The sequence below is a fragment of the Arachis duranensis genome, chromosome 4 (genome assembly GCF_000817695.3).
Source record: "Arachis duranensis cultivar V14167 chromosome 4, aradu.V14167.gnm2.J7QH, whole genome shotgun sequence".
Lineage (NCBI taxonomy): Eukaryota > Viridiplantae > Streptophyta > Magnoliopsida > Fabales > Fabaceae > Arachis > Arachis duranensis.
In genome coordinates this window covers 62284113-62295794 of record NC_029775.3, presented here as the reverse complement: position 1 = coordinate 62295794, position 11682 = coordinate 62284113, and the positions used below count along the sequence as shown (strand labels likewise).

General features: G+C 33.4%; 1 long non-coding RNA gene across 1 annotated transcript; it reads right to left on the bottom strand.

Annotated features, from left to right (window-relative positions):
* Window positions 1-7127: 7127 nt before the first annotated feature.
* Window positions 7128-11113, bottom strand: LOC107484760 (uncharacterized). The gene is made up of 3 exons (XR_002374122.2): window positions 10838-11113; window positions 10520-10720; window positions 7128-7531 (listed from the first exon to the last, which is right to left on the bottom strand). It is a non-coding gene; the product is annotated as an uncharacterized LOC107484760 (long non-coding RNA).
* Window positions 11114-11682: the final 569 nt, after the last annotated feature.

Genomic DNA, 11682 nt, shown 5'->3' with positions numbered 1-11682 from the left:
CACACTATAGCTTAAGGTGTGGAGCTCTACTGTTCCTCGAGTATTAATGCAAAGTACTACTGTTTTTATATTGAATTTACACTTATTCTTATTCTATGATATTCATTCGTACCCAAGAACATGATGAATGTGATGTTTATGTGACGCTCATCACCATTCTCAATCTATGAACGTGTGCCTAACAACCACTCCGTTCTACATGAAAATAAGCTTGAATGTATATCTCTTAGATTCTTGATCCATGACGCGTGGTTGCCTCTCCTGACAATAGAGCCTTCCATTCCGTGAGCTCAGAGTCTTCGTGCTATAAGCTAGAATCAATTGGCAGCATTCTTAAGATTCGGAAAGTCTAAACCTTGTCTGTGGTATTCTAAGTAGGATTTGGGATGGGATGATTGTGACGAGCTTCAAACTCATGACTGTTGTAACATCCCGTTCAGCAAAATACCTTGCTTAAGTCAGGGTATTTCTACTAGAAAGAACATTACGTAACCTTCTCTAGTATTAACTACTTAATTATCGAGCCTTTGTATCGAGTTCGCGTTTCAGTTTTAAGAAAATTCCAGAAAAAAAAATTTATTTCATTAAAGTCATAATTCAAACGTTTACAAATAATAATAATCACATATATATTATTGATAATAATTCTTATACAAAATAAACCAAATGAAACTCAAATATAATATACCAAACCTACCCCTCTATATGAAATAAAATTCTCAAGGGACAACAGCAGGGGACCCTATGAAAGCAATTAAAACCATAAAGGAAACCTACTAATCGCTTGCAGCTTTAAATTGCGTCTTCAAACCTGTGTCACTGAAAGGGTGGAAAATTTGGGGGTGAGAGCCAAACTACATGTTCTCAGTAGAGGTCGAGAATGCCGTGAAAGTAAAGAATAAAACACAAATAATTAATTCCATTCAGAAATATTTAAAAGAAAAATTGTTTTCATTTGGAGCGATCTACTCGCCTTATCAACCTTTTATTTTGAAAACCAACGGCATAACATTCAAAAATCCAAAATCTTTTAAAGCATCATTTAATTATCCAAAATTCTAAACCCATATTTTCTTTTATAAAAATCTTAAAAGTTTCCTAGACCGTATTAATGACTAATCTGTTCCAAGCATAGGTTCATCAAGTCTATGCTGAACCAACTCAATCTTTCATACTTACTAAACCTCAAACACAATCCCATCACGGCCTCAGGCCCAAGCAATTCAACCAACACCCAATTCACCACAATCCAGCCAATCAGTTACAAACACAAGTAATGAGGTTCAAATACAATCAAGAGCAATTATATCAAGTATAGCAATTAGTAGTTATCAGAATTATTCATTTAGGCAAACCAATTACAATATACACACCCAAACAATGTCACATAGATGCATATAATGAATGTCTAGTCCTAGTGTAGGTAATGAGCTCATCTGTCGGTTTCTACCCACTCATGACGTAACCCAGCATTACTAGCCGGATATGGCTTTCCTGTTGGCTATACCCTTGTGTACAAGAAATAACCCCTCTGCCACCATAGGGTCCACTGCACGTAGGAAGTAACACATCTGCCACTGCAGGGATGTATGCCGACACATCTTCTGTATACAGGAAATAACCTCTCTGCCACTACAGAAATTGAATAGGTGGTCACGGTACTTCTGTAGCAGGAAATAACCCCTCTGCCTTACAGAAATAAAATATGGATCTAAACCGTAGGAAAACGTTCTCAGTGGTCGCACCACTATCTATCTGACTGCCTCAATGCAGCAGATCATCACATAATCATTCTTATTACCATCATTCATTATCATTCTAATTATTCATCATCACTTTCACATTCTTATGCAGTACTACTTTCTTTCTCTGTTCAATCATACTATACAAACTTTACATCTTTTCTTTTTCTTTCATAATTGCAAATACGCAAGCGGGACAACACCCACGCCCTTGCCAACAATCTCGTATACCAAATAATCTCTTTTTAAAAGAATCATTAAAGTTTTTATCATTAAATAAGCCTTAAATATTGATTTTGATTAAGTCCTTATACTTTATAAAAATTTGTACATAGTCTCCCTTAAAAATAGGACTTAGCCATCCTTACGGGTTCCTTCTTTCTCAACATTTTGTCAGCCTCTTTCAGCAATTGCCACAGCAATATATTCTCAAAAATATTTGATAATAGAAAATCTATTTCTTAAATTCCATATCCAAAATAATTACCAACACAACTTGGCAGCCTAATTTACATTTTGTTTTTAAACTATCAAATGAATTTGGAATTACGCAAACTTTATATCCATGCGATCGTCTCAGATTAAGATTTCTACTAAACCAAAAATCATAATTTTTTGTTGACTCTAGCTTCGGAAATATAAGCAAAATCGTGACTGCTCTGCAGTGTTTTAAATCCAGAAAACAGCAGCAGCATACAACATTCGAAATTTCATATAAAATCCAAATTGAATCCAAACACCTTAAAAATTAATGTGGTTAAATCTAACTTATCCAAATTTCTTTCTCAATTGGTTCCAGGGTCATACCATTTTTATTGAAGGAGTTACGTAGTTTGGAAGTTAGGTAAATTTCTGCAGAATTCTGTTTTACAAATCATTAAACACAACCTTTTCCCATGTCCCATAACTCACTTATTAAAATATGGAAAACCCTGAAATTTGAATCATATGTACTAAACATACTCAACTTTCACCTCCAATTGGTTACATCTCCATATCATTCCAGAATTAAAAATTATAAAGTCTCAAAATTACTAACTTAGAAAACAAAACCTGACTTTTACTGCATAATACATCTTACTTTAAAAATCCAAATCTTTAAAACCACAACTCTAACAATTCTAAAGTTTTATAAAATTAAAGTATTAGTACCAGAGTTTCATTTAAAATTTGTTCCATTTCAAAATTCAAACTGGAGAAATTCCAATAGAGGAAACAAGTTGCTGCTATGTTAAACGTTCTGCAGAAAAACCAGATTTATTTGACATCCATAATTCAAAAATTCACCATAAATCATAAACTTAATGAAAAAGTCTGAAATTAACCAGTCCAGCTCCCTATATTCTCAAGCTTAATCCGGACTTGGTTCCACGCAATTTTGATAATCACAGAATTAGTTATAGCTTTTCAAAGTTGCTGACTCAGTTTAGAAATTATGCAGAAAATCAGATTTTAGAATTCAAGTTTGAAAATCATAACTAATTCTCTAGTTGATACGAAACCTTCAAAATTGAGTTTTCACAATTACACTTAATATAATTTACTTACCACTTAAATTCTTATAATTTCAATCACTATAGAGTCACTGATTCACTTTCAAAGTTGCCGTTTAATTTCAAGAGAACCTGATTTTTAGCAAACTATTTTGTATTCAAAATCCAACCCTTCAATACCCCTCAAAACCAATTCCAAATCAACCACCAACCAAGCTCATTAACATTACAATATACCAAATAATAGCTCAACAGCAATAAATCCAACATAACCCATTAAAATTCAGTAATTCTCAACAATAAGTCATCAAACTATTCCCAATCTACATAATCAATCAATATCACCAATCAACAATTCCAAATCACAATTTCAACCATTCCAATCACAATTTCAGCCACAATTCAATATTCACACAACCAATCAATATCACTATCAATAATTCCAATTACACTTCACAAGCACAACTTAGCATTCATATCATCAATTAATCACTCGCAACAATTAAGACCATTTGCAATTTACTCAATAAACCTTGCGGGCATTCTTAAATTAAAATCGTTTTAAACCCCCTACCTCGATGTCGAATTTCAAAGAAATCGAAGACGAAATTGTGGCGTGATGACCGGTTGGGCTGCACCCAAAATGCAGCAGCTCCTTCATCCCTTATCCGCCAATGTTAGCAACACTCACAACAGCTTTGACAGGGCAGCAGCAACGCGAGTTGGCCACGACAGTGAGCAAAACAATGAATTCATATTGGGTAGAATAATAATTCTGGAAATTCAAGGGTGGAACAGGGGATAAATTTAATTTGGAACAAGAGTAAGGCTAATAAAATGGCAGTGGAATAAACAAGAACGTCAAGTGGAGGTTCAGAACAAGAATGTCTTACAAGAATTAGAAAGGAATAACAGAACAAAGAAGCACCGGCAGTAGCGCGGACGATTATAGTAGCAACGGGGAAGACGGCCTTCTCCTCCACCTTGGTTCATGATTCCAGTGGCCGACTCCACGTCTCCTTTCTTCGACTCAGACTTCACGGCGGCACGGCAGCGATTCAGCAGTGACGATTCGGCTAAATGCGCAGCTTCTCCAACGACAACGAGGTTGGCTTCAACAGTGACTATGGAACGGCGACGAGGACGGAGCTTCCTCTCGGACACTGCTCGCGTCTCCCTCTGGTCCGTGTACTCGACGGCAACGCGCAGTGATGGCTTACGACGGCGGCAGTCTCCTCCTCCCCCAATGACGATCCACTTCTCCCTCTTCTTCCTTTGTTCCCTCACCCTCTCCCTCTGTTTTTCTTTTCCTTCTTTCTTCCCTTCTGTCTCCCCCTCGAGCTTCCCGTTCCCTTTCTTTCCCTTTTTGATTGTAGATTTAGGGATTTAGTATATGAATTAGGGATTTGTAATATTAGGATAATATATGTATATATAAGTAATATAACATTTTTATAAAACATTTATGATAGGATAACAATTTAGAATTCAAATATAATGCTATAAATATTACTTTTAAAACGCATAAGATTTTATCTATCAATCTATTAACAAGCTCAAATAATTATTTCTAATTTAAATCATAAAGTAAATATACTAATCACATTTATTAAATATGGTTTAAATCCGAAAATATCAATTATTTAGATTATACGATATAATTTTTCATTACTTTCTGATTACCCAAACTTTAATTCCAATTTATGTAAAATAACTAATTATAGTAAAGATTGTACATAAACCTTAATTAATTTAAGCCCAAAGTATTTATAAAAATCAATTTAATCATTTTCTAGTAAATTAATCTCTAAGAGCTCAAACTAATAAAATAAATCATAATTTATTCATAATAGAAATTTCTTAAATTTAATTATATAACACTTCCATTACTGAATTCTAATTTGAAATTATATAAAATAACCAGTTATAAAATTTATACAAAAATTTTAATTAACTTAACTCCAAATATTAATAAAACTAATTTAATTATTCTTAATTGATTTATAAAATTAGATATCAAATTAATCAAATAAATCGTAACCTTTTAAGAATAAAAGTTACTTAAATTAAATCATACAATTCTTTCTTATTTTTCAATTACTAAAATTATACAAAGTATTCCATTATATAAAATTACTTAAGAATCTTAATTGGTTTAAGATGAAATTACCTCCGAATCTACTTAATTATTTCTAATAAAATAATTTTTAAAATTATAAAGTTTAAACTTAATAAAATAAAATCACAATTTATTTATAATTATATTTTAAAAAATGTGGGATGTTACATTCTATCCAACTTACAAAAATTTTCGCCCTCGAAAATTGATATAAGATGAAGAAAAGATTTATATTCACATCCCCTTTTGAATATTTTAAAGATACCAACAAGATCATATCACATAAATATAGAAGAAGATATATAAAGTAATGTAAGAGTTGATAAAAAACTTAACGCAAACTAAATTTTAAAATTCAATATCAAATAGACACATATATTCGTTCACAACTTTTAACAAAGCATGATCACTCTCTCTCGTCGCCTCAAAACTCCATAACTCCTTATAACCTCATACGCTTACCAGATTCACTTTCCGCTTCCACAAATCATATTCCTAGGAACTAACATTTATAAGGATTATGAGACATGAGAAAAGAAAGACAAATGACATGAAAGGTTTATGCGAGAAATTGGAAGAATACTCAAGTTCGCAGCTGTATATATAAGGAAAGAAATGGAGCATAAAAGGAGTTAATTCAAAGCTTAGAAAGAAATTTTGAATCGAACAGTTTCAATATGAACATTATTAGGAAAATAGTACAACAATTTTGAACAACTGCAATTTGAAATATAGGGAATTAGTTTATCTTTTTCAAAAGAAAATATTTAAATCCAACATTTTTCAAAAGTACTAAACTAAGTATAAATAATATGTTATGCCAATTTAATTTCAGATAAAAACAAATCAAGTGAGGTTTGTAAATTAAAGCCTGTTTGATGTTAAGGGCAAAATATTTTCTTTAAAAAAATCTTGGAGGATATTTAAGTACATTATTAGGTATTAAAATAAAGTTATAGTAAAGTTGGAAGAAAATCATCTTCTATTCAAAGAATAAATTCTGAAATAAAATTTTCTATAAATCAATAAAAAATAAGTGGTATATCACAAATAAACAAGATTGAACTATATAAAGAAGTTTCAAAGTTTATGTAAGAAAGTCTAGACCGAATAAAAAACAATCCCATCAAAATTTAAGCAAGCGTTGTGGATACAGTCAAATAAGAAAATATGTAAATTGAAATTTTTCTCAAAGAGAATCTGAAACAAGTACTCGAGAAGAAATTATAAGAAATGGTATGTTGCATCGAAATAAATCAGAGTTCAGAGCAGGGAGCATAGAGTTTATAAGGTAAGGATAAATGTTTCAAAAGATTCAAACAACAGCCAGATACAGAGTCAAGCAAGGACATACACGAATAATAATGCAAGGTTAGCAAGAAAGAGATCAGAAACTATAAATTCCAATACAATTAGTAGAGAAAGAGATAATGCTAAGCACGAATAAAGAGCATACGTCGAAACGGAACTAATCTCTAGAATTTAGTCTCTAACGTCCCCAAAACCTCGTGATTCGCATTAACCTATCACTTCTATTTCATCTATGATAACCCATTAGTATTCCCATATACATAAATCATTAGTATTAAGTTGGCCAAACTTGATACCATGAGGTATGCAATGGTAAACTAATAGCGTTAATCACTAGACAGTCATGCATACAAAATATAAACTCTTGTCATCAGAACAAGTTAGAAAGCATGACAAACACACAGAGTATGCAATGAAGCATAGTCAGTCCACTCCTAAGGTACTACAGGAAGGACTGCTCTAATACCATATTATAACGTCCCGTTCAGCAAAATACCTTGCTTAATTCAGGGTATTTCTACTAGAAAGAACATTACGTAACCTTCTCTAGTATTAACTACTTAATTATCGAGCCTTTGTATCGAGTTCGCGTTTCAGTTTTAAGAAAATTCCAAAAATTTTTTTATTTCATTAAAGTCATAATTCAAACGTTTACAAATAATAATAATCACATAAATATTATTGATAATAATTCTTATACAAAAGAAACCAAATGAAACTCAAATATAATATACCAAACCTACCCCTCTATATGAAATAAAAATCTCAATGGACAATAGCGAGGGGACTCTATAAAAGCAATTAAAACCATAAAGGAAACCTACTAATTGCTCGCAGCTTCAAATTGCGTCTTCAAACCTGTGTCACTGGAAGGGTGGAAAACTTGGGGGTGAGAACCAAACCACATGTTCTCAGTAGAGGTCGAGAATGCCGTGAAAGTAAAGAATAAAACGCAAATAGTTAATTCCATTCAGAAATATTTAAAAGAAATTGTTTTCATTTGCAGCGATCTTTACTTGCCTTATCAACCATTTATTTTGAAAACCAACGACATAACATTCAAAAATCCAAAACCTTATAAAGCATCAGCTAATTATTCAAAATTCTAAACCCATATTTTCCTTTATAAAAATCTTAAAAGTTTTCCTAGAGCGTATGAATGACTAATCTGTTTCAAGCATACGTTTATTAAGTCTATGCTGAACCAACTCAATATTTCATACTTACTAAACCTCAAACACAATCCCATCACGGCCTCAGGCCCAAGCAATTCAACCAACACCCAATTCACCACAATCCAGCCAATAAATTACAAACACAAATAATGAGGTTCAAACACAATCAAGAGCAATTATATCAAGTGTAGCAATTAGTAGTTATCAGAATTATTCATTTAGGCAAACCAATTACAAAATACACACCCAAATAATGTCACATAGATGCATATGATGAATGTCTAGTCCTAGTGCATGTAATGAGCTCATCTGTCATTTTCTACCCGCTCCCGACGTAACCCAGCATTACTAGCCGGATATGGCTTTCCTGTTGGCTATACCCCTGTGTACAGGAAATAACCCCTCTACCACCATAGGGTCCACTGCACGTAGGAAATAACACATCTGCCACTGCAGAGATGTATGCCGACACACCTTCTGTATACAGAAAATAATCCCTCTGCCACTACAGAAATCGAACAGGTGGTCACAGTACTTCTGTAGCAGGAAATAACCCCTCTACCTTACAGAAATAAAATATGGATCTGTACCGTAGGAAAACGTTCTCAGTGGTCGCACCACTATCTATCTGACTGCCTCAATGAAGCAGATCATCACATAATCATTCTCATTACCATCATTCATTATCATTCTAATTATTCATCATCACTTTCACATTCTTATGCAGTACCACTTTCTTTCTCTGTTCAATCTTACTATACAAACTTTACATCTTTCCTTTTTCTTTCATAATTGCAAATACGCAAGCGAGACAAGACCCACGCCCTTGCCAACAATCTCGTATACCAAATAATCTCTTTTTAAAAGAATCATTGAAGCTTTTATCATTAAATAAGCCTTAAATATTGATTTTGATTAAGTCCTTATACTTTTATAAAAATTTGGACATAGTCTCCTTTAAAAATAGGACTTAGCCACCCTTACGGGTTCTTTCTTTCTCAACATTTTGTCGGCCTCTTTCAGCAATTGCCACAGCAATATATTCTCAAAAACATTTGATAATAGAAAATCTATTTCTTAAATTCCATATCCAAAATAATTACCAACACAACTTGGCAGCCTAATTTTCATTTTGTTTTTAAAATATCAAATGAATTCGGAATTACGCAAACTTTATATCCATGTGACCGTCTCGGATTAAGCTTTCTATTAAACAAAAAATCATAATTTTTTGTTGACTCTAACTTCAGGAATATAAGCAAAATCTTGACTGCTCTACAGTGATTTAAATCCAGAAAATAGCAGCAGCATACAACATTCGAAATTTCATATAAAATCCAAATTGAATCCAAACACCTTCAAATCTAATGTGGTTAAATCTAACTTATCCAAATTTCTTACTCAATTGGTTTCAGGCTCATACCATTTTTAATGAAGGAGTTACGTAGCTTGGAAGTTAGGAAATTTTCTGCAGAATTCTGTTTTACAAATCATTAAACACAACCTCTTCCAAGTCCCATAACTCACTTATTAAAACATGGAAAACCCTAAAATTTGAATCATATGTACTAAACATACTCAAATTTCACCTCCAATTGGTTGCATCTCAGGATCATTCCAGAATTAAAAATTATAAAGTCTCAAAATTACTGACTTAGAAAACAAAACCTGACTTTTAATGCATAATACATCTTACTTTAAAAATCTAAATCTTTAAAACCATAACTCTAACAATTCTAAAGTTTTATGAAATTAAAGTATTAGGACCAGAGTTTCATTTAAAATTGGTTCCATTTCAAAATTCAAACTGGAGAAATTCCAATAGAGGGAACAATTTGCTGCCGTGTTAAACGTTCTGCAGAAAAACCAGATTTGACATCCATAATTCAAACATTCACCATAAATCATAAACTAAATGAAAAAGTCTCAAATTCACCAGTCCAGCTCTCTATATTCCCAAGCTTAATCCGGACTTGGTTTCACGCAATTCCGATAATCACAGAATTAGTTATAGCTTTTCAAAGTTGCTGACTCAGTTTAGAAATTATGCAGAAAATCAGATTTTAGAATTCAACTTTGAAAAATCATAACTAATTCTCTAGTTGATACGAAACCTTCAAAACTGAGTTTTCACAATTACACTTAATATAATTTACTTAACACTTAAATTCTTATCATTTCAGTCACTATAGAGTCACTGATTCACTTTCAAAGTTGCCGTTTAATTTCAAGAGAACCTGATTTTCAGCAATCCATTTAGTATTCAAAATCCAACCCTTCAATACCCCTCAAAACCAATTCCAAATCAACCACCAACCAAGCTCATTAACATTACAATATACCAAATAATAGCTCAACAGCAACAAATCCAACATTACCCATTAAAATTCAGTAATTCTCAACAATAAGTGATCAAACTATTCCCAATCTACATAATCAATCAATATCACCAATCAACAATTCCAAATCACAATCTTAACCATTCCAATCACAATTTCAGCCACAATTCAATATTCACACAACCAATCAATATCACTATCAATAATTCCAATTACACTTCACAAGCACAACTTAGCATTCATATCATCAATTAATCACTCGCAACAATTAAGACTATTTGTAATTTACTCAATAAACCTTGCGGGCATTCTTAAATTGAAATCGTTTTAAACCCCCTACCTGGATATCAAATTTCACAAAAACTGAAGACGGAATTATGGTGGGATGACCGGTTGGGCTGCACACAAAATGCAGCAGCTCCTTCATCCCTTATCCGCCAATGTTAGCAACACTCACAACAGCTTTGACAGGGCAGCAGCAACGCGAGTTGGCCACGACAGTGAGCAAAACAATGAATTCATATTGGGTAGAATAATAATTCTGGAAATTCAAGGGTGGAACAGAGGATAAATTAAATTGGAACAAGAGTAAGGCTAATAAAATGGCAGCGGAATAAACAAGAATGTCAAGTGGAGGTTCAGAACAAGAATGTCTTACAAGAATTAGAAAGGAATAACAGAACAAAGAAGCACCGGTAGCAGCACGGACGATTATAGCAGCAATGGGGAAGACGGCCTTCTCCTCCACCTTGGTTCATGATTCCAGTGGCGGCAGCGGCAAGGAAAGCCTCCCCACCATGCGTTTTGCTTCTCCTTGCCATTCGCGTTTCTCTCCGGGCGACGCCGACTCCACGTCTCCTTTCCTCAACTCAGACTTGATGGCGGCACAGCAGCAGTTCAGCAGCGACGATTCGGCTAAATGCACAGCTTCTCCAACGACGCGCAGCTTCTCCAACGACAACGAGGTTGGCTTCAACAGCGACTATGGAACGGCAACGAGGACGGAGCTTCTTCTCGGTCACTGCTCGCGTCTCCCTCTGGTCCGTGTACTCAACGGCAACGTGCAATGATGGCTCACGATGGCGGCAGTCTCCTCCTCCCCCGATGACGATCCACTTCTCCCTCTTCTTCCTCTGTTCCCTCACCCTCTCCCTCTATTTTTTATTTCCTTCTTTCTTCCCTTCTGTCTCCCCCTCGAGCTCCCCATTCCCTTTCTTTCCCTTTTTGATTGTAGATTTAGGGATTTAGTATATGAATTAGGGATTTGTAATATTAGGATAATATATGTATACATAAGTAATATAACAATTTTATAAAACATTTATGATAGGATAACAATTTAGAATTCAAATATAAAGCTATAAATATTACTTTTAAAACGCATAAGATTTTATCTATCAATCTATTAACAAGCTCAAATAATTATTTCTAATTTAAATCATAAAGTAAATATACTAATCACATTTTATAAAATATGGTTTAAATTCGAAAATATCAATTATT